We start from the raw sequence: 21,351 nt of genomic DNA on the forward strand, positions 1-21,351 counted from the left end.
ATAGAAGTGCTAAGTGTGTGTGTGTATAGTAGTGCTGTGTGTATAGCAGTGCTGAGTGTGTGTATATAGCAGTGCTGAGTGCGTGTGTGTACACTGACTGAGTTTATGGGGGAGATTTATCATTAGGCAGGATTTTGAGCAGTTGTCTATGTGTTAGACTGGCAGGTTTCCACCAGTCGGATTTATAGTCCAGTGTATGTGCAGTGTTATATGCCTCCTGATGTAAGTATCAGCTATATGTGCTGTGTGGGAATAGACTGCACCAGTCACACGTATGTTTAACAGCTGCTCAATTTCTGCCTTTTTGCGATGTTTTTGCACAGGAAATTCTCAGATACCTCAAACTCAAAACTGAGCAATTGATAAATGTGGTGTTGCACACTCTGTGGTGTATTTTTTCTGCCATTGGGCGACTTTGAGTTGTGTTTTTTTCTCGCTAAAAAACCCTGCAAAAATGATGTTTGCGCAAATATTTGCGACAATTGAACGCTGAGAAGCTACATAGGACTAATGATAAATCTCCCCCTATGTGTGGGTGTTTATAGAAGTCATAAGTGTGTGTGTGTGTTTATGTAAAGCGGCGCTGAGTGTGTCCATGTGTGTCTATAGTAATGCAGAATTTGTTCATGTGTTCGTTCACACGTGGCGTTAACGCGTACATTTTCAAACACAAAAAAGCATGTATTAATGCAATGTTAATGCATATGTTAACATTGCATTAATTATTTGTATGTTGACACAATGTAATCGCACATGTTAACCCCTTTAAACCCCTCACTTTTTGTTTGTTTTCTCTTTAAATATTAGTCTCCTTTGGCAGCACAGTGGGAGTGAGATGCTGACTCTCCCAGTGCTCTACATATGACATCACACCTGCAAATATTATTATAAGAGAATTTATGAGAAAAGGAGTAAGAAAGAAGGTCACAGCGATTTCTAAGAACTCAAAGTGAGACAACGAGATCCGACTGCAAAACTCCAGGGGAATTAAAAAAAAAAAAGATGAAAAGGAGACCCAGAGAGGAAGCGTTACGACAATCAGGTTGTGGACATGTGCTACACAGGGAGTTCTTACAGGACAATAAACAATTTTTTTCCCCTCGCTGGAATTTGTTCTAATTCCGAGCTTTCTTTGTGCTCTTCCTTTTAAATCCGCAGTTTGGAACAAGAAGATCTTGTTTCTCACAGCCCAGCTGCTCCCCCTTGGCAGTGCCCGCTCTGAGATAAGCTCTGTCCTGAGCTGGTACCACTTGTCTGCGATGATCAGAAGTCTCGAAGAGGTCTTCAAGAACCAAGCGACAACTGGATTGAAAAACAATGTTAGAAAAATGATATTTTCAAAGGTTTTAAGAAACTTTTAAGATGTATGACAAAAAATGGGCTACAGTCACATCTTGCTTTTTGTATATGCTCTCGGTATACACCCCGAAAACTGAGCATATGTCCATAGACATATCCATAGACATGTTGTATACTGTGGAAAGCACGGGACGTAAAGATTTACCAAGCTGCGTCTTTCCATCCTGCTGAGAAGAGGCATTTAGGGTGGATGCAAAGTTTTGTATCCCTCCTGTGGCCATATACTCAGGGAGGTCCACAGTCATGTCACTGTCTATAGAAGGAAAGTTACTAGTGATGTGTCATTCACGAACGAACCAGCTCTAAGAGCCGGCTTTTCTTCATGTACAACGTGAGCCAGCTCACTTAACCCCTCCTCTAACATGCCCCCTTTAACACAATACAATCGGGTTAAAAGTGGAGTGCAGGGGCGTAACTTGAGGGGGTGCAGAGGTTGCGGTTGCACCCGGGCCCAAGAGGTTTAGGGGGCTCTTAAGGTGTCACTTTGCCATATGAGAAGACTATTACTATAAACCATACATAGACTTTGGCATAGACTTTGCACTGGGGCCCATCAGCTTCTAGTTACGCCCCCAGTTGGAGTGGTGTAGGGTGATTGACTGCCCGGCGGCTCCCTATTATATATTTAATTAAGGAGCCAGAAGAGTCGGCTCTTCTTAGTGAGCGGAGCCTAATGAGCCAGCTCACTAAGAAGAACCGGAATTCCCATCACTAAAAGTTATGTCATTGAAGGAAACACATTTGCAGCAGCCAATCACTGGCTGCTGTCGATATTCACTCTTCCCGCTTTCAGGAGGACCAGGACAACGTATTCCACTGTAAAAGCATACAGAGGGAAATGTCTTCAGCTGTCAGAAAAGCGTGAGAGCACAACTGTTCTAGTTGCCCCTGGCAACAAATCAGAGCTCAGCTTTCATTTTTTCACAGCTGTTTATAAAATTAAAGCTGAGCTCTAATTGGTCTCCATGGGCCATAGAATAGTTGTAGCTCAGACACTTCTGATAAATCTCCCCCTAAGTCTTCATTTAGAACATACTTCACATATTGGGGAATATACTGGGCCTCTACATAACTGTTTCCAAATTTACAACATTCCTTTGGACTATCACACCCTGAGCTTTGATACAGTAATTAGTCCTAATGTTTAGCACTGTAATCCACTCCGTCCAAGCCCCTCCTGCAGTCCGTGTCCTCATGACACCCCTCCAGGGCTGCCGCTCCGGCACCAGCTGTATTGCAATCTGCAAGAGCTCCCTGTAATGAATGGACCGCACCATTTCATGGCTTTTTCTGAACACTTAAAAGGCCATTACAGGTATATTACATCTATACAAATCACCTGGTTAGGGAAAGATATATAGATGGGGGAGATTTATCAGAAGTGTCTGAGAGCAGAAATTGTTCTAGTTGCCCATGGAAACCAATCAGAGCTCAGCTTTCATTTTCCCACAGCTGTTTATAAAATTAGAGCTGAGCTCTGATTGGTTTCCATGGGCAACTCGAACAGTTTTACCTCAGATACTTGTGATAAATCTCCCCCATAGGGTCTATTAATGTCTGTTTGCTTACTGGGGGCATAAGGCTACATTCACACTGCCGTTGCCCGCCTGTACCGTACCGTAGCGGGCAACGGCAGTGCACGGGGAGAGGAGGAGGAGGTGAGCGCCGCTCACCCCCGCCCCTCTCCATAGGAAGTTATGGCGCACGGCTCTGTACTATGGAGAAAGATAGGACTTGTCCTATCTTTTTCCGGGGTAGGGAGCAGTACGGTGCCGCGCTTGTGCTGCACCGTACCGCTCCCGTTGGGCGCCGTGCGCCCATTGCCGTCTATGGGGGACGCATATCGGCCGTATATACGCCCCCCATACGGTAGTGTGAATGTAGCCTAACCCTGAAGAAGCTCCACCACGTGAAACACATGTTTCAGAGAGCATCCCGTGGTCTGCAACTGATCTATATCTGGTAGAACTTATGCCATGCTAATACCTTGCAGGAGCCACTACTCTGTGATATATCTACATATGTAGGGATGGGAATCGACTGGTTCACTGGCACAGGTGACGCGTGACACCGGATCTATGAAATCCATAACAGCGAGGGATTTAACAGTAAAATTGTGTCGCAACCAATGCACTTACATGCACCAGGAAGAAGAAGGTGAACTCCGGCGGACCTGAGCGGGGAAGCGACACATGCAGGATATCAGGTGCAAGATGTACGTGAATCGCGGCACAGTTCATTCTTGTCGGACACTCCGGATCAGCGAACGCGCAGGGATGGGTAAGTAAATGTGCCCCATAGTATTTTGTGCCGAACTACATAATAACACAAAATCTAAATTTCACTTTATGATTTTAACCCCTTATCACCGACACTAGTTTTCAGCTCAATAACCAGACTCGATTTTTCAAATCTGCCCTGTGTCACGAATTGGTTATGACTTCGGAACACTTTAACATATCCAGGTGATTTTGAGAATGTTTTCCCGTGACATTGTACTTCATGTTAGTTGTCAAATTTAAGTGATAAGTTTTGCGTTTCGGTAAAATTGTTCTGCAGACAGGAAGTAAAACTACCCAAAAAGTTTGATAATTAACATTTCCGGAATGTCTTCTTTATGTTGGGATGATATTTTATGCGTCCTCTCATTTTTCTAGGATGTTATGAGGCGTAGAATTTTAGGTGCGATTTTTCTCATTTTCATGAAAATCCCCAAAACTCACATTTTAAGGGACAACTCAGCTTCCAAGTGACTTTGAGAGGCCTAAATAATAGTTAAACCCCATAAATTACCTCACTATAGAAACCTCACCCCTCAACATATGTAAAACAACTTCTACTGAGTCTATTAACCCTTTAAGTGCTTCACATGGGTTAAAACAATATGGACCTGCGATTTAGAAACTTTTGAATTTTTTTTGAAAATACATTCATTTAGGCCAAAACTTGATGGTTTCATAATTTATTAAATGATGAAACTCTCTGCAACATTTGATGCCCAATTTCTCCCGAGTGTAGCCCATATGTGGTGGTGACTGCTGTATGGGCGCACGGCCGGGCATAGAATGAAAGCAGCGCTATTCACAGCAGATTTGTATTGTCACATTGTACAAGCTATAAAATTTTATTTTTTTGGTAATGCAAACATATGAGGGCTTATTATTTGCGGGATGACATACAATGTAAAGATAATTATTTTGGGGGGTCTTAAGCTTATTCATGAGATTTTATTAACCATTTCAAGGGGGACACAAACAAAATCATCAATTTTTATTTTGGATTTTTAGCACTTTTTTTCCCCCCGCTCACCGTAATGTAAAAATAATATTTTATCTTTATTCTCTGGTTCACCATGATTACGGTGATACTTAATTTATATAGTTTTTCTTATCTTTGCTCAATTTTACAGAGCAAAACCAATATTGGAGGAATTCATATTTTTTTTTACTATCGACAACTTTTCAGGGCCATAACTTCTGTATTTTTCTGGTTGAGGGCTTATTTTTTGCCTAAAGAGTTGTTCTTTTCAGTCGTATCATATTAGGGAACGTCACTTTTTTAAATCACTTTTTAGAACATTTTTTGTGATGGTGTTTGATGAAAAATTGTATATTACAGGAAGTTTTTTGTGTTTTTTTTTTAACGTCGTTCACCGAGCAGGTTCAATATTGATTTTGATTTGTACAGATTAATACGGACGTGGTGATACCAAATATGTATGTTTTTTTGTGTTTTATATACTTTATTTGCATATTATGTGTAACTGGGGAGATTATATATTTAATTCTAATTATAAAATGACTTAATCTTTTTTTTTTTTTTTTTACTTTTCTACATTTTTCACCTTTTGGCTTGAACAAGCGCTTGTTCAAGGCTTTACACTGCAATACACTTGTATTGCAGTGTATAGTGTAAGTAACTGAGCATGCTCAGTAACATACAGCTGGGTCCTGCCAGGAGGCGGAACCCGGCGGGGACAGGAGCCGGCAGCCTCGGGTCACTCGCCGGAACCCAGGGGTTGTAGCAGTAGGGATCAGATCCCCTGGTAAGCACACAGAGGGTCTGATCCACAGTGGGGACCCTTATACGCCGCAGTCATGCTTGACCGCAGCGTGTAAGGGGTTAAACACCCGGGATCTGAGGTTTTCCGATTCCGGGTGTTAGTGCCGGGTCTGGGCTGTGATATCACAGCCCGACACCGGCACTTTCATTACCCGATGTCCCGAAGTCTTCTGATGTGCTGCCGTAGATTCCTGATAGGGCGCTCATTAAGGGGTTAAGACCCTGTAAACTCTTAGTACATAATCAAGGCAGGATGATGCCCTCTGATGTAGCATTGGTGGTTTGCTCATATATTTATTATCAGACTAGTAGTACAGTGTATTGTCATTATATGTAGTCTGTATAATAGGAGTCATGCAGTGCTTTGCCTATATATGCAGGATGAGAGTAGTTGTACTGTCCAGTGCTTGTATATACAGGATAAGAGTAGTAGTACTGTACAGCTCCTATATACATACATTATGTAGTGTGTAGAATAGGAATAAACGGTGCAATATTAATAAGTGCAGACTAAATGTTATATTACTGTACCCTAATATACAGGGCAAGGGTAGTAGTGTGCATTGTTCAGACATGTATTCTTTAGAATAGGAATCCAAGTATTGTGTAGAACTCGTAAATGTCTGGTTAAAAGTAGTAGTACTGTACAGTGCCCATATATGCAGGATAAGAGCAGTAGTAGTGTAAGTTGTCCATATGTAGTCTGTATAATAGGAGTCCAATGGAGTTGCATAAATGTATGGTTAAAAGTAGCACTGTACAGTGCCTATATACACGGATAAGAATAGTATATATCAGGATATACCAGATAAATGTTATATATAGTTAGTCAGATATTCTGGATAACAGTAGTATTTTGGTGCTGTGCCCATTTACACAGAAAAGGAGCAGTAGTACTGTGCAGTGCCCATATATACAGGATATGAGTAGTAGGACTTTACTGTGTCCATATATAAAGGATGGGAGTAGCAGTTCTATGCAGTGTCTAATTATATAGGATAAAAGTAGTAGTACTGTTCATTGCCCATATATACAGGACAGGAGAAGTAGTACTTTGCCATGCTTGTGTATATAGGACAGAAGTTCTAGTACTGTGCTATGCCCATGTATACAGGATAGGAGTGTTAGTACTGTGCTATGCCCGTATATACAGGATAGGAGTAGTAGTACTTTGCAGTGCTTGTGTATATAGGACAGAAGTTCTAGTACTGTGCTATGCCCATGTATACAGGATAGGAGTGTTAGTACTGTGCTATGCCCATATATACAGGATAGGAGTAGTAGTACTGTGCTATGCCCATGTATACAGGATAGGAGTAGTAGTACTGTGCTATGCCCATATATACAGGATAGGAGTAGCAGTTCTATGTAGTGTCTAAACATATAGGATAAAAGTAGTAGTACAATGCAGTGCCCATATATACAGGATAGGAGTAGTAGTACTTTGCCATGCTTGTGTATATAGGACAGAAGTTCTAGTACTGTGCTGTGCCCATGTATACAGGATAGGAGTGTTAGCACTGTGCTATGCCCATATATACACGATAGGAGTAGTAGTACTTTGCCGTGCTTGTGTATGTAGGACAGAAGTTCTAGTACTGTGCTATGCCCATGTATACAGGATAGGAGTAGCAGTTCTATGTAGTGTCTAAACATATAGGATAAGAGTAGTAGTACAATGCAGTGCCCATATATACAGGATAGGAGTAGTAGTACTTTGCCATGCTTGTGTATATAGGACAGAAGTTCTAGTACTGTGCTGTGCCCATGTATACAGGATAGGAGTGTTAGCACTGTGCTATGCCCATATATACACGATAGGAGTAGTAGTACTTTGCCGTGCTTGTGTATGTAGGACAGAAGTTCTAGTACTGTGCTATGCCCATGTATACAGGATAGGAGCAGCAGTTCTATGTAGTGTCTAAACATATAGGATAGGAATAGTAGTACTATGCAGTGTGTACATATACAGGACAGGAGTGCCAGGTAACAGATGTTGTCTAGCACATCATGTAAACCATTATAAAAGATGTTTCTCAAACCAGTGAATCACACCGCAGGTGCCCAAACCTCTTACAATTTTCATTCCTTGACTGGATGTTCCATCATTGTCAGCCAGGAAACGCCCATAAGCCGTACAGAATCATTCACGTTTCTACATACGTCCCTGCCAACCTGTGACGCATTTGGCATGACACTGCCAATGATAAACGGGATGGCTGCCAGGGCTTAGTTTTATAACCCGGAGCAGATTTCTCCACCTTCTATTGAACTTGAAGTGAAATGTATTTCCTCCCACCCAAAAATTATCCTCTTCTGAAATGAATCTTCATCTGTCAAGTTGATAGAAATACATTGCAGTCACCTATACAATGTATATACAGTGAAACCTCTGTAAAAGATGACTATTGAGAAGAACTAACCTCATTGGGGCAGATTTACTTACCCGGTCCATTCGCGATCCAGCGGCGCGTTCTCTGCGCTGGATTCGGGTCCGGCTGGGATTCACTAAGGTAGTTCCTCCGACGTCCACCACCATCTGCGCTGAAGTTCCCTGGAATGCACTGATCTTCACCAAGCTAGTCCCGCAACACTTTTTTTTTTTTTTTAAATGCGGCGGTTTTTCCGAATCCGCCGGGTTTTTGTTCGGCCACGCCCCCGATTTCCGTTGCGGACATGCCAGCGCTGATGCGCCACAATCCGATCGCTTGCGCCAAAATCCCGGGGCAATTCATGGAAAATCGGCACAAATCGGAAATATTCGGGTAACACGTTGGGAAAGCGCGAATCGGGCCCTTAGTAAATGACCCCCATTGAGTCTAAAAATTTGTATATATTACTGTGATGTTCTGCTTTGTAACTTTATGTTAAGCCTGAACGCGTCGCTATTTTCACAATAAAGTGAAAACGGCGCCGTCCTGTTACCTATTTCGGGTTTTGTGCATGCTTATTGAGTCTAGATATCTTATGACAGATATTTTAGTTTCTCCTTATATTTTGTTTTATGAGAAAACCACTTCCTTAGAAGACCAGTTTTAATAAAAATTTGGGTGGCGGTCTCAAAAATGGCACTGCATAATTTTAGGATTGCTGGGTAATAATCAACAATTAGAGGAACAGCCCGATGCAAAATCTGGAACAAGGTCAACCTCTAACGTGCCAACTTCATACAGTATGTGTTAGAGGGACCCTTGAAGATACCTGGTGTGACAGCTACATCCCTGACAACAGTATGGACAATAAACGTCTTTGGAGGATGTAGACAGTGTCCAGGAGTGGGGTCTCCAGTTCTGCACTAGCCATACACCTATGCAGGCTCCCAACATAGAGGTCTGCAGGAGCTGTTAAAAGACCTTTAGAGGTCTTCCTGAGGTTCTCTAGAACTCTATGAGCTAATATTTGGGCACTGATGATCGCCACTACTGTTATCCTGATATGGCCGCTACACAGTACTACTACTATTATACAGACACCACACAGTACTACTACTTTTATCCTGCATGTACACATCATGTTACTACTACCATTATACAGACACCACACAGTACAACTACTCTTATCCTGCATGTACACATCATAGTACTACTACTATTATACAGACACCACACAGTACTACTACTCTTATCCTGCATGTACACATCATAGTACTACTACCATTATACAGACACCACACAGTACTACTACTCTTATCCTGCATGTACACATCATAGTACTACTACCATTATACAGACACCACACAGTACTACTACTCTTATCCTGCATGTACACATCATAGTACTACTACCATTATACAGACACCACACAGTACTACTACTCTTATCCTATTTATATGGGCACCGCACAAAACTACAACTTTTTTGAACTTTGAGACATGCAGAAAATTGATATGAAAGAGAGGGAAAATGAACCTTAAAAGACATAACCAGCATCACTGGACTACTGAAAAGTTTTTGTATTGTATATTGCATAGTGTTTATAAAGCAACATTGTTCCTGGTACTACATCTATGTGCCAAATCTGGTCAGCATGGTTCTGGTACAGTATCTATGTAGCAAGTTGGATCTAGTACCATATATATGACATAAGCTTGGTTTTGTTAATGTAGTAAACTTGAGTCTGATACTTTATCTAATACATAATAGTGGCTCTGGTACTGTATCTAGGTGGTAAGTTTGGATCTAGTACCATATCTACAACATATTGTAGTATAAGCATGGTTCTGGTACTGTATCTATGCAGTAAGCTATGATCTAGGACCATGCCACTGGTGTATGCATGTCTCTGGTATAGTATATATGTGGTAAGGTTGGTTCTGGTGTCTTTACCTTATTTCTGAAGCAAGTGGGTGTTTCTCAGACTACTTCAGGCTCCTCATAGGAACTGTAACTGTAGTCACAAAAATTGTAATCTGTATCAAACAGAACTAAAGAAATAATAAAGTTGTGTGGAGAAGAAGCAACAGTTACCTCATAAATACCAATTATATAGCTAGCTCCTGGACCACCAATTTAATAAAGCCCCTGATGTACAATTACCAGGGGCGTAACTTGAGGGGGTGCACCAGGGCCCAAGAGGTTTAGGGGGCCCTTATGGTGTCACTTTCCCATATGAAAAGACTATTACTATAAACCGTACATTATAGTCGGGGCCTGGCACAGACTTTGCACTGGGGCCCACCAGCTTCTAGTTACGCCACTGACAATTTCATTTAATACTAATAACTATGCTCCGTGTAGCTGTATTATAGTTCTGCACACACAGGGGACCCACACAGTTGCTGATCTACTGACTCATGAGGAAGATTATCTTTGCTTCTGTAATAAAACAAACATGATTATTGCATAGCCTTTCCCTTAGCTGATATTCTAGATTTTTCCACTTGCCCAGCCATAAAATATACGGCATATCTAGAAGAAGATAAACGACAAAGAATAATAGTTCAGTATACATTATCATAGCAAACAGAAAAGGTTTTCTTTCAAGTGGTGTTATGTGGTGCATTGGATGATAAATATAGGGAGACCCCCTGGGAAGAGGCAATTTTGGAAGCTGCTTTATTGATCTGTCTATTGGGTGGAGTGAGGATTGGGTCTCTGGTAAGATTTGTTAAATGAGGCAAGTGGCACACATAGATGTAGGCCCAAATTTGTCATGTAAGAGGTAGCTGGGGGTGGAGTCTTTAAAGTTTGTTTTTCTTTTGTTGTCAGGGGAGATATGCCACATGAAGTGTCTGGCAATGGTTAAAGGAGTTGGGCACGTTACCTCATGTTTTTTGTAATGTGTTTGTTAGTGTGGGCGGATATTAGGTAATTTACCAATATACATCTATTAAACGTTCTGCTTTGCTTTCCTGATATGTAAAGCGAAGTCTCCTGTCTTTTACCTCATCAGCCAGAGATTCCTGTCCATAAAATGGCCGCAGATGGAGGGTCATGTGATCTCTAACTGTCCATGAACAATCGTCCTGCCAGTTACCAGATGACAGTATTCATAAATATAAGGGCTATTGCTCATGGACAGAGAGAGATCACATGACCCTCCATTGGCGGCCATTTTATGAATCTCCGGCTGATGAGGTAAAAGACAGGAGGCTTCACTTTACATTTCAAGAAAGTGGAGCAGAACTATTCATAGATGTATATTGGTAAATTACCTCATATCCTGCACCCCACACAGACACACACATTACAAAACACATGAGGTAAAGTGGCCAACCCCTTTAATTCCCATCTCTATAATGAGAACACATGCACGATAGGCTGAACCAAGCTGAAGTTTCTTCAAAGTTTCAACACCATGTAATACAGTATGCCTTTATGGAAGCAAATGAAAACAGGTTAAGAATACAAATACACCTGTAACCATTGTATACTCACTACTGTATATATGGCTACACAGCGGATCTAATGTATGGTAATGAGTACCTGCAAAAAGCGGAGTGTCTGGTCGTAATAACCAGCCAGGTGACATCTTTGGAAATGGATTCTGACTGTGTAACAAGGTTATACATTATATTGGTGATACATGATGATTTATGAGGTGACAACAACATGAGGCTGACAACCTGCGAGGCGGCACCTCACCCCATCACAAAGTATATGTATGTATATGTCACAACTATTTCTGTGCATTGGGCTGTTGTTGAACTGGGCAACATTACCTTTCTGCCATGGTTTGATGTGTTGTACTTTGATGGCCTCTTGGTGGTGTCTACCAGAAAGCTGTTTGTTTGCCACGTAGAAGTCACTTGACAGATCCCATCAATAAGCAATGGATTGATCCATAGGGTGCGGTCACATGGTGCATTTTTAAAGGCACTGAAAACGCGTGGGTTTACCATGCATGTTGTTGTTTTGAGCACGATTTTCTTCATTTCCGGAAGTGTAAGCAGCTGTGTTACCATTTTCACAGCTGCTTACACTTCCAGAAAAGAAAAACTGATTCAAGCCAGCCAAGCGCATGGTAAACATGCAAAAACGTGTTTCACATTGGCGCTTTTTTTTTTCACATCAGTGATTTATCACTGACCCAGTTTTGGCTTATGGACACATACAGATTGGTTTATTTTTTCTTGCTTCAGTGATTTATCACTTACTGGACCATTCTTTTCATCGGCTTTTTCAGACAGTTTTCCTCACTGATCAGTCTAGGACCTGTTCATTTTGTGTTCACTAATAACAACAAATCAGTGGAAAAAAAAACTTAAGTGAAGCCCATTGAAAAGAATGGATCAGTAAGTGACAAATCGCTAAAGCCAGGAAGAGAAAACCAATCTGTATGTGTCCATACAGTGTTTACACTGCATTTTGTAAACGCAAATGTTAACAGTAATGTAATGAGCTGTTGTTATGCATTTCCAAGCGCAATGAGAACTAAACCAAAATGCAACATGTGACCGTGCCCTTAAACCCTGGGAATTCAACAAATTCATTCAGAATCTACATCACATGGAGCTGTTACATGTTTTTTGCGTTTTGATGTTTCTGTTTTTTAGTGATAAAGTAAAGTCATAAATGACGGAAAAGAGATTGATGTGGATTTGCCCAGAAATAGAAGTACTGGTTCAGGAGTCCAGTCGAGGAAACCGCTTCAGGCAGCTAGATGGAGGTTAATTTTTGATATTGTTAAGCTGACCAGTAATAAATAGCTGTGACCTTTCCTGCCCAACAGGAAGCCTCGTGTCATCTTTCTTCCTTATAGTTATGTGTAGTTAATAATTTTGATGGGGTTAATGTTACGGGTTTGGTTTAGGTTTCTTAAGTAAAGTGCCTTAATGTGGTAGTTATAAGGCTAATGTTTATTACCTCCCAGTCTAACATGGGTTGTCCTCACTCCATAAACTGGTGGAAACTAAAGAGAATTATAGCGGTTCTGCAACTCTACTTTTCCCTTGCAGGTGTTAGTAAAAGAAAATACACTTACTCAACTTTACTATTAGTTCAGGTCTGAGTCTTCGTGACTTAGCAGGTGAGTAGCTCAATCATACAAAGATTAAGGGATGGCCACATCAGCCAACCAATGACTGAGGGATGGCTAAATCAGCCAACTAATGAGTGAGGGATGGACACATAAGCCTACCAATGAGTGAGGTATGGCCTCATCAGCTAACCAATGAGTGAGGGATGGCCATATAAGCCACGCCCATGAGTGAGGGGTGGCCACATCTGGCAACCAATGACTGATAAATGGCCATATCAGCCAACCAATGAGTGAGGGATGGCCACATAAGCCAACCTATGAGTGAGGGATGGACACATAAGCCTACCAATGAGTGAGGGATGGCATACGATTGGAACATCATCGTGCAGCCACTAATTTGGTCAGACACAGAGACCCTTAGGAAGATCAGCCTCTGGCTCTCAGGCTATAGAGAAAAGTGACCAAAACGCATGCGTCAGAACGCCACTTGTGAGTCCGTCCTAAGGGTAACAGATCATTATTTTAGATTATTTTACTAAAAATTTCAAAAACCCCCTGAAACAATGCTGAGAATCTTTAATTTGTTCCAGATTTATCTGTTGTTTTCATTCCGATTCCTGTTTTGCTACACGTCTGCCTGAGATAAGTGGGAGCACATACTGTCCTTGAGCTTCTATAGAGCAGAAGGCACGCTGTGCTCCATTCACAAGAGGTTAAAATTAAAAAGAGAGGAGGACAGGCTTCACCTTTTAGGAATAAGATACATGTTGTACTGTACACAATAGTTATGTTCAACTTCAGTTCTAGAAAGATAAGTCTCTATTACAGTTGTAGATTGTCACTTCTGAAGATAGCACCAAGACCATGGAAGAAAATCTTGTAGACAGTGTGAATCCTGTCAAGGCCTTGAACCCTATATCAGGTTTGCTCTGGATTACACAGGACCATCCTGAACCCACCATGAATTGAAGATAAGTAGTGGAACCGCTTGGAGACAAAGCTTGTGCATTTTCATCAGTTCTTCGTCTTTTCCTAAATTCAATCTTGAGCCGGACACATTTTTTGTAGATGAATCCGGGAAAACTTTATGTTTACAAAGAGACAATGTACAAAGAGACAATCACTACATGCATAAGTATCTAACTAGACTTTCTCCTTGTTGGGGCACAATTATCCTGGCACATAACCTAAAGATGATGGGGCTCATTTACTAAGGGTCCGCGGACCGCGTTTTCGTCAGGTTTCCTGACGATTTCCGTTTTGTGACGCATTTAGAGACGGTTTTTGGTGCACGCGACGGATTTTGGTGCATCGGTGCCGAGTTACACGCAACACAAATCGGGGGGCGGGCCGCCGGACAACCCGACAGATTCGGACAATGCGCGGGATTTAACATTTCGAATTCACATACACCGGGAAGAAGATGAACTCCGGCGGACCTCGGCGCGGAAGCGATGGACGCAGGAACTCGGGCGCACGAGCTATGTGAATCGAGCCAGACTTCATCTTCGTCGGACCGTCCAAATCGGGGATCGCGACAGGACCAGGTAAGTAAATTTGCCCCGATGTCTTCATATTCCACCTGAAGAAGACATTGGGACACATTTACTTACAAGTTCACACGAGTTCACTATTGTCCGTCTATACTGCAGCGTGCGGCGATTCACTAAGATTGTGCACCAGAAATCAGTCCGAGTCAGTCGGACCGTCCAACTGCACGCCCCCTAATTCGTGTTGCATGGAAGCCAGCGCAGCTGCGCCACAAAAGGATCACCTGCGGCACAATCCAAGCGCACACAGTTATTAATTACCTGCACAAGCCGTTTGAGCCATGAAGAACGTGAACAGTCTGACTAAAGTACGGCACAAAGCGGCGCAAAGCCCTTAGTAAATGTGCCCCATTATTCTCATGTATCTTGATATACAATGATTAGCAATGATTATTTTAATAATCTGCATGAATTTCTGTACAGTTATATACATAGAACATAAAATAACTTCCCACTCATAATGATTAACATTACAACATGCAGATTATTTTTGGATGCTGCTGTTCTATAGTTCTTGCTTCCTCCTGTATGTGGTTTCATGTTTGTTAATTCTAAAAATAAAAAATGTTCAGGTAACCTTTTCACCCACCTACTCAGATGGATTAGGCTGTGAGAGAAATCAGTAACAGTAAAATTTATACCTTCAGCTCTGGGCTCAAAGCAGTGTAATATCCACCCCACTGGATAGGTGTTACTATAAGATGGTAGGTAGGAGTCTGAGTGCTAGTATGCCATTCAATCTCCAAAAGGTAACTTGGTGTACCACAGCACCAAGTCAGCCCTGACTCTTGCCCTGCCTACTTTTGGAAACCACCCTAAATATTGGCCAGTGACTGATCGACAATCCCTCCCTGCATCAAAGTGCAAAACTGGGAGACAAAAGAGTATAAACAAATTTCCAGAGCCAGTTGACAACATCACAAAACAGAAGAGTAGTCTGAACAAGAGCCAAAGATCAGGATATCAGGTAAGCAAGTCACAAACAAGTTATGGAGCAAACTCAGAAGAATCTCTATAGTTAACACCCTGGGAAAGGTAGGTAGGACACTTATTTTATCTCAGCGCCCCGGCCTTGATAGTGATTGAACCAGAACTCAGAGAAGTAGACAACACAGGGAGCTGGTGAGTGGTGTGAGAAGTATTCTGTATCAACTGGTTAACTAGTGATAAACCCGAGCTAATTCTGCAGGAAAGAGACAGGAGTGGTGCAAATTAATCCAGACAGGATAGCCATCTTAAATCCATGTTCAGAAGACACAAAATACAATGAGTGCCTCCTCAGCTGCAAACCATGAACACAGGAAGTTGCCGAAACTAAAATAAGACTTGTTTACTACCAAACCACCAGGATCAAGGATGGCAAAGCAAGCACGCTTACATGGAGGTAAGTTCCACCTCTGCCAGGATCTGTCTTTCTTTTAGCTTCTTATGCCCTTGTTTTTATAAAGACAAAGTTTTAAATATTATGCAAAAAAGCCTCAGGGGCTCCAGGCTTCATTAACAGCTATGCTGCCTGGAGCACCTCAGGCTCAATTGCATAAATTTAAAAGCCTTTTTAAAGGCATAAAAAACTAAAACCTATTTTGCTTTAGTTGGCCTGGAGATTAGTATATAACTCCTTCTAGTCCTCTGATTTTATCATTCATTTTATTTTTTTATGATTTTTTTCATTTACCTTTGTCCACCCTCCCCCTAAGCTCTAGGAGGAAAGACAGCAGAAGAGCAGTTGCTGCCACCTTTTCCAAACATTCAGCACTTGAAAAATAGCAGATAAGATAAGACTTGCTCATCTCTAATTACAATGACTCTTCCTTTTTGTAGACCTCACACCATGAATGTCATTTTTAGCTGAATTAAAAAATGGCCATTTCAGCATTCTGAATCCTTTCATTACTTTATAAAAATTGATTTCACATTGCCTGACTGTGATGCCATTCATGTGATGAATGTGATGAGTCCCCCGGGGGAGGGGAGGGGGCTGCTGTAACTACCCCTCCCCCCTTCAATACTCACCACATGCTGCAGAGAGCCAGGGAATGTGAAATACATTTTTGTTAAGTACTGAAATGATTCAGAATGCGGACAAAAGCATTTTCAAAATCAGCATTGCATATAATAATAATAATTCTTGATTTATATAGCGCATACAGATTACGCAGCGCTGAACAAAGCATGACAAATTGGTCCCTGTCCCCATGGGGCTCACAATCTAAACAACCTGACAGTATGTTTTGCAGTGTGGGAGGAAACCGGAGTATCCAGAGGAAACCCACACAAACACGGAGAGAACATACAAACTCTTTGCAGATGTTGACCTGGGTGGGATTTGAACCCGGGACCCCAGCGCTGCAAGGCAGAAGTGCTACCCACTCAGGCTATTGGAACCTTTCACCAGCTAAAAATGACATTCCTGGTGACAGGTTCACTTTAAGTACCTAGATAAGCACAGTATGAATAACACACAGCTATGGATCAGAGATGCAAAGTCATGTTAGTATACTTGTTCCTGGACCCGAACCAGAACCCGAAATCTGCATAGTGATTATGAAGGAGCCGAAATCCTGGGAAAGCTTTACACCATGACCTTGTGACTGCAGCTTTTCCCACTGAATATATATGGAAGCTTCTGATGTAGACTGGGTGATCTGAAAAGCATCTGTCCTCTTTAGATGTGGTCCACGTTTTGTGGTTATGGAAAGCAGGAAACCATTTTTCCCCTCCCAAAAGTCATCGCCCTCAGCCCTGGAAAAGCCTTACACTTGGCGCTATGCGGCACCGTTCTCATGTACAGTTAGTGGTATATACTCTGCGGACACTGACTATCAGTGTGAGTCCTGATATATTTTCTCCGGATTAGTATAGAACAGTTTGATCTGTATCCTCCATTGACAACAATGGAAAAAGTCAAAAAAAGAAAATAAAAAACAATACTATTCTGTTTTGCAATTTCCTGCTTGTTATTAGAAGCTGATGGAGTCTGCAGGGCTCTGGATGATGGCAGCATGTCATGTGTATTATGTTTCCATGTGTATGGACAGAATTCCAATGCACCTAGTAATAATAACGGAGCATAAAGGGAATGATCCTGGTGTACCTGCTGCCGAAATGTAACCATGACAACCCTGCCGCTTATAGCACCCAAAGATAGTCCTTAGGTTTCAAGCTGTTGTTGACCTTGCAGTGATTTTCCAAGCAAACAGTTTGCATTGTCATATATTTATATATACATTGTGCTAACAAGAGAAACAAAGAACACATAGCAATCTGAATAAAAGTGCATTACATGTCACAGGTATAGTTTGTAATTAGGCAGCTCATACATACAGGATCTGTTCACGTTGTTTAAAGGGAACCTGTCACCGGGGACCTCATTTTCCCTAAAGACAGGTTACAGAAGCCCATTACACCTGCAGTGCACATCTGCCTTTCTGCTTTCTCTAAGCATTTGCATTACAATATAATGGTGTGTTAAAACTTACCTTGCACCCAGACAGAATCCTCTGTGTAGTCCCTGGGGTTGGGCTTTGGTTTGAATACATTTCAAAAAACCACATGTGGCTTGTCTGTGCTACAGACTCCTCAGTTCTCAGCCCCCATCTTTGTGCTCCTGTACAGCTCCTTCTTCTCCTGCTGATGTCAGCTCACTGGGCTGTGAGCTCTGTGAAGGAGCAGGAGGGAGGAGCTGTACAGGAGCACAAAGGTGGGGGCTGAGAGCTGAGCAGTCTGCAGCACAGACAAGTCACATGTTGTTTTCTGAAATGCATTCAAACCAAAGCCCAACCCCAAGGACTACACAGAGGATTCTATCAGGGTCCATGCTCTATCTTTTTCCGTATGAATGGCTAGGATCCATCGCTCCCTATGGAGCAGCACTTACCCTTCCTCTCATCATTGCCCACCTGTATGCTTCCCTGGGCGATGGCCTGGACGAGCATATGTTCAGGTGAAAGAGGCCTAAGAGTAAGCAAAGATTGATTGTCTTAAGCATACAACCATTTTAACCTATATGAACACCTCCCATCCTATCACTCTGTAATAGTTTGTCTTGTTACCCCTTCCCTGGTCATTGTTCAGACAAAGTTTTGTTGGCAAAGGTAATTTACATCCAAGTGTTAACATATTGACAATAACATAAATTATCTGTTTAATAACCAAGACACATAGGGGCAGATGTACTTACTCGGTCCATTTGCGATCCAGCGGCGCGTTCTCTGCGGTGGATTCGGGTCTTCCGGCGATTCACTAAGGCAGTTCCTCCGACGTCCACCAGGTGTTTTAAATGCGGCGGTTTCTCCGAATCTGTCAGGTTTTCGTACGGCCAGGCCCCCCGATTTCCGTCGCGTGCATGCCGGCGCCAATGCTCCACAATCCGATCGCGTTCGCCGAAATCCTGGGGCACTACAGGGAAAATCGCTGCAAAACGGAAAAATTCGGTTAACCCGTCGCAAAAACGCGAATCGGGCTCTTAATGAATGACCCCCATAATGTGTTAATTGCTCAGACTCTACAACAGGCGCTCCCCTACTTAAGGACACCCGACTTACAGATGAACCCTAGTTAAAGACAGACCCCTCTGCCCACTGTGATCTCTGGTGAACCCCTCTCCTTACTTTCATTTATTCCCAGGCTGCAAAGATCAGATTTAAATTGTCTGTAATGAAGCTTTACTGATAATCCTTGGTCCAAATACTGCAAAAATTTTAAAAATCCAAATGTCACTGGGGCAAAAAAAAAAAATATTTGTCTGGATCTACAATTATAAAATATACATTTTCAACTTACATACAAATTCAACTTAAGAACAAACCTATGGAACTTATCTTGTATGTAACCTGGGGATTGCCTGTATTGTTTTGTTATGAAGCCCCTTTGCTCATTTTGTACTTCGTGTCCTCCTGTAACCCTTCCACCATGTGACTCCTTGCTTTGTGACTTGTCTGGCAATCTCTTTCTAAGATTACAGATGGGCTGCTCCATGCAAGTGGGAATGGTCTGGTCTGGGGGAGGCGTAATAGAAGTATTTATAAGCCTGGGCACATATGACAGGGCTGGCACAATGACCAACTACACAGGCCAGGGTCTACGGAAAAAGAATTATGGGAATAATGGAGGGATTTCTGTTATGGTGGCTTATGTGTCATTTCCTAATGACCATTATGAGCTCTTATAATGAGAACCACCATGTATGAAGATGAATGTAGGAAAATGTGTTGTTTTTACCAGAATAGAATTTTTTTTGTGTGACTGATCCAACCTGCTTCCAAATATGACTAAATACAGGAGACCATCTGACCCATCTGCTACGAAACTCGGGACTGACAAGTACGGCTATTCACTACTGTAAGAGAAAAGTCTGCCATAGTCTGCCATATACTCCCCTATTACTGTCCCCTGGCAGAGAAAAGGTAATTATTTAGAATAAAATAGAATTTAATTCATTACCCCTATAGAGAAATTCGTATGTCGCAACTTTACCTAAAATTTACCTATAAAAGCCAATTGATCCTAGGGAAAATGGCGACTTGCACGGACCACCGGCATTTAAAGGGTTAACAATCGGAATTGGTGCCAGCATGGATCACTGTTGTGTGTTGAACCCAAACAATGGGGGTCATTTACTAAGGGCCCGATTCGGGTTTTCCCGACGTGTTACCCAAATATTTCCGATTTGCGCCGATTTCCCCTGAATTGCCCCGGGTTTTTGGTGCACGCGATCGGATTGTGGCGCATCGGCGCTGGCATGCACGCGACGGAAATTGGGGGCGTGGCCGAACGAAAACCCGACGGATTCGGAAAAACCGCCGCATTTAAAACCAAAAATCTGTCACGGAGCTTGCACTTACCTTCACTCAACCCGAACCGGTGAACTCCAGCGCGTTCCGATGCTTTTCAACGCAGCGCCACCTGGTGGACGGCGGAGGAACTACCTTAATAAATTCCGTCCGGACCCGAATCCAGCGCAGAGAACGCGCCGCTGGATCGGGAATGGACCGGGTAAGTAAATCTGCCCCAATGAGTGTCAACCCCAATTTCCAGCTGATGTCCAGGTTTGGGCTCAAACACGCAATGTTCAACATGGACCCAAACATTGCGCTACCAGTTTCCTCAAATTGATGTCAATTTTGGCAAATTGTTGGACAATCCTTTATTACTCTTTCAGAATATAGAAGGACATCATTGTTATACTGTCACTGTCCTGCATAACTGGGTGGCAACAAATTGTGAGCCTAAATCCTTATGGAATGTTCCCTTCAAGAAGAAAGGTTTCAACAAAGAGACAGAAGGGTTTCTTCTCTGTTAAAGGGAAACTGTCAGCAGAAATTGACCTAATAATTCAGTATGTTGCCAAGCAGCTGAACACCTTCCAGATCATGTTTCTATCACGACCCAGCATGATGGCATTATCCAGAAAATCTACATTGAAGTAGGATGTAAAGTAATTTATAAAGTCAAGGGGGTGGAGATTTTAACACTGAAGTCAAGCTCTCTCTTCCTGCATCCAGAAATCTCGCTAACCAGATCTTCTGAAGTTTGATGCATGATTTCAATCCCATGGAGGAGGCATTCAGAGCTCTCGACCTTGACTTCAGTATTAAACTCTCCTCCTCGTTGACTTAATACAACCAATTTACATCTCACTTCAAAGTTGCTTTTCTAGATGATTCCCCCACACAGGACCACGAAAGAAACAAAAGCTAGAAGGTTTTACGCAGCTGAACAATATTCTGTTATTGGTTTATTAGGCAAATTGCTGATGACAGGTTCCCTTTAAATTAACAGAACTTTGAAAATTTCTGCCAGGGAGCTTTCATGGGGAATTCACTAAAAGTTCCATATGGATATGGATTATTAATAATTCTATTTGTTATAGGTAAAACATTTCAAGTAGAAAGATTTATTCTGTTTCTTATTTTGAATTTAAAGTTTAGGAATGGGTTCAAAAATGAATTGAAGGTGAACT

General features: G+C 42.1%; 2 long non-coding RNA genes across 3 annotated transcripts in view; one reads left to right on the forward strand and one right to left on the reverse strand.

Annotated features, from left to right (window-relative positions):
• LOC140103517 (uncharacterized) overlaps positions 1-4,903 on the forward strand; it is a 66,458-nt gene extending 61,555 nt beyond the window's left edge. For both annotated transcript variants that reach the window (XR_011850122.1, XR_011850121.1), the window contains exon 5: positions 808-4,903. This is a non-coding gene — a long non-coding RNA (uncharacterized lncRNA). The remainder of the gene's footprint in view (positions 1-807) is intronic.
• Positions 1,253-10,861, reverse strand: LOC140103519 (uncharacterized). The gene is made up of 3 exons (XR_011850124.1): positions 9,747-10,861; positions 3,498-3,674; positions 1,253-1,302 (listed from the first exon to the last, which is right to left on the reverse strand). It is a non-coding gene; the product is annotated as an uncharacterized lncRNA (long non-coding RNA).
• Between the last annotated feature and the right edge of the window lie 10,490 nt (positions 10,862-21,351).

This window comes from Engystomops pustulosus, chromosome 10, assembly GCF_040894005.1.
Source record: "Engystomops pustulosus chromosome 10, aEngPut4.maternal, whole genome shotgun sequence".
NCBI classification, from domain to species: domain Eukaryota; kingdom Metazoa; phylum Chordata; class Amphibia; order Anura; family Leptodactylidae; genus Engystomops; species Engystomops pustulosus.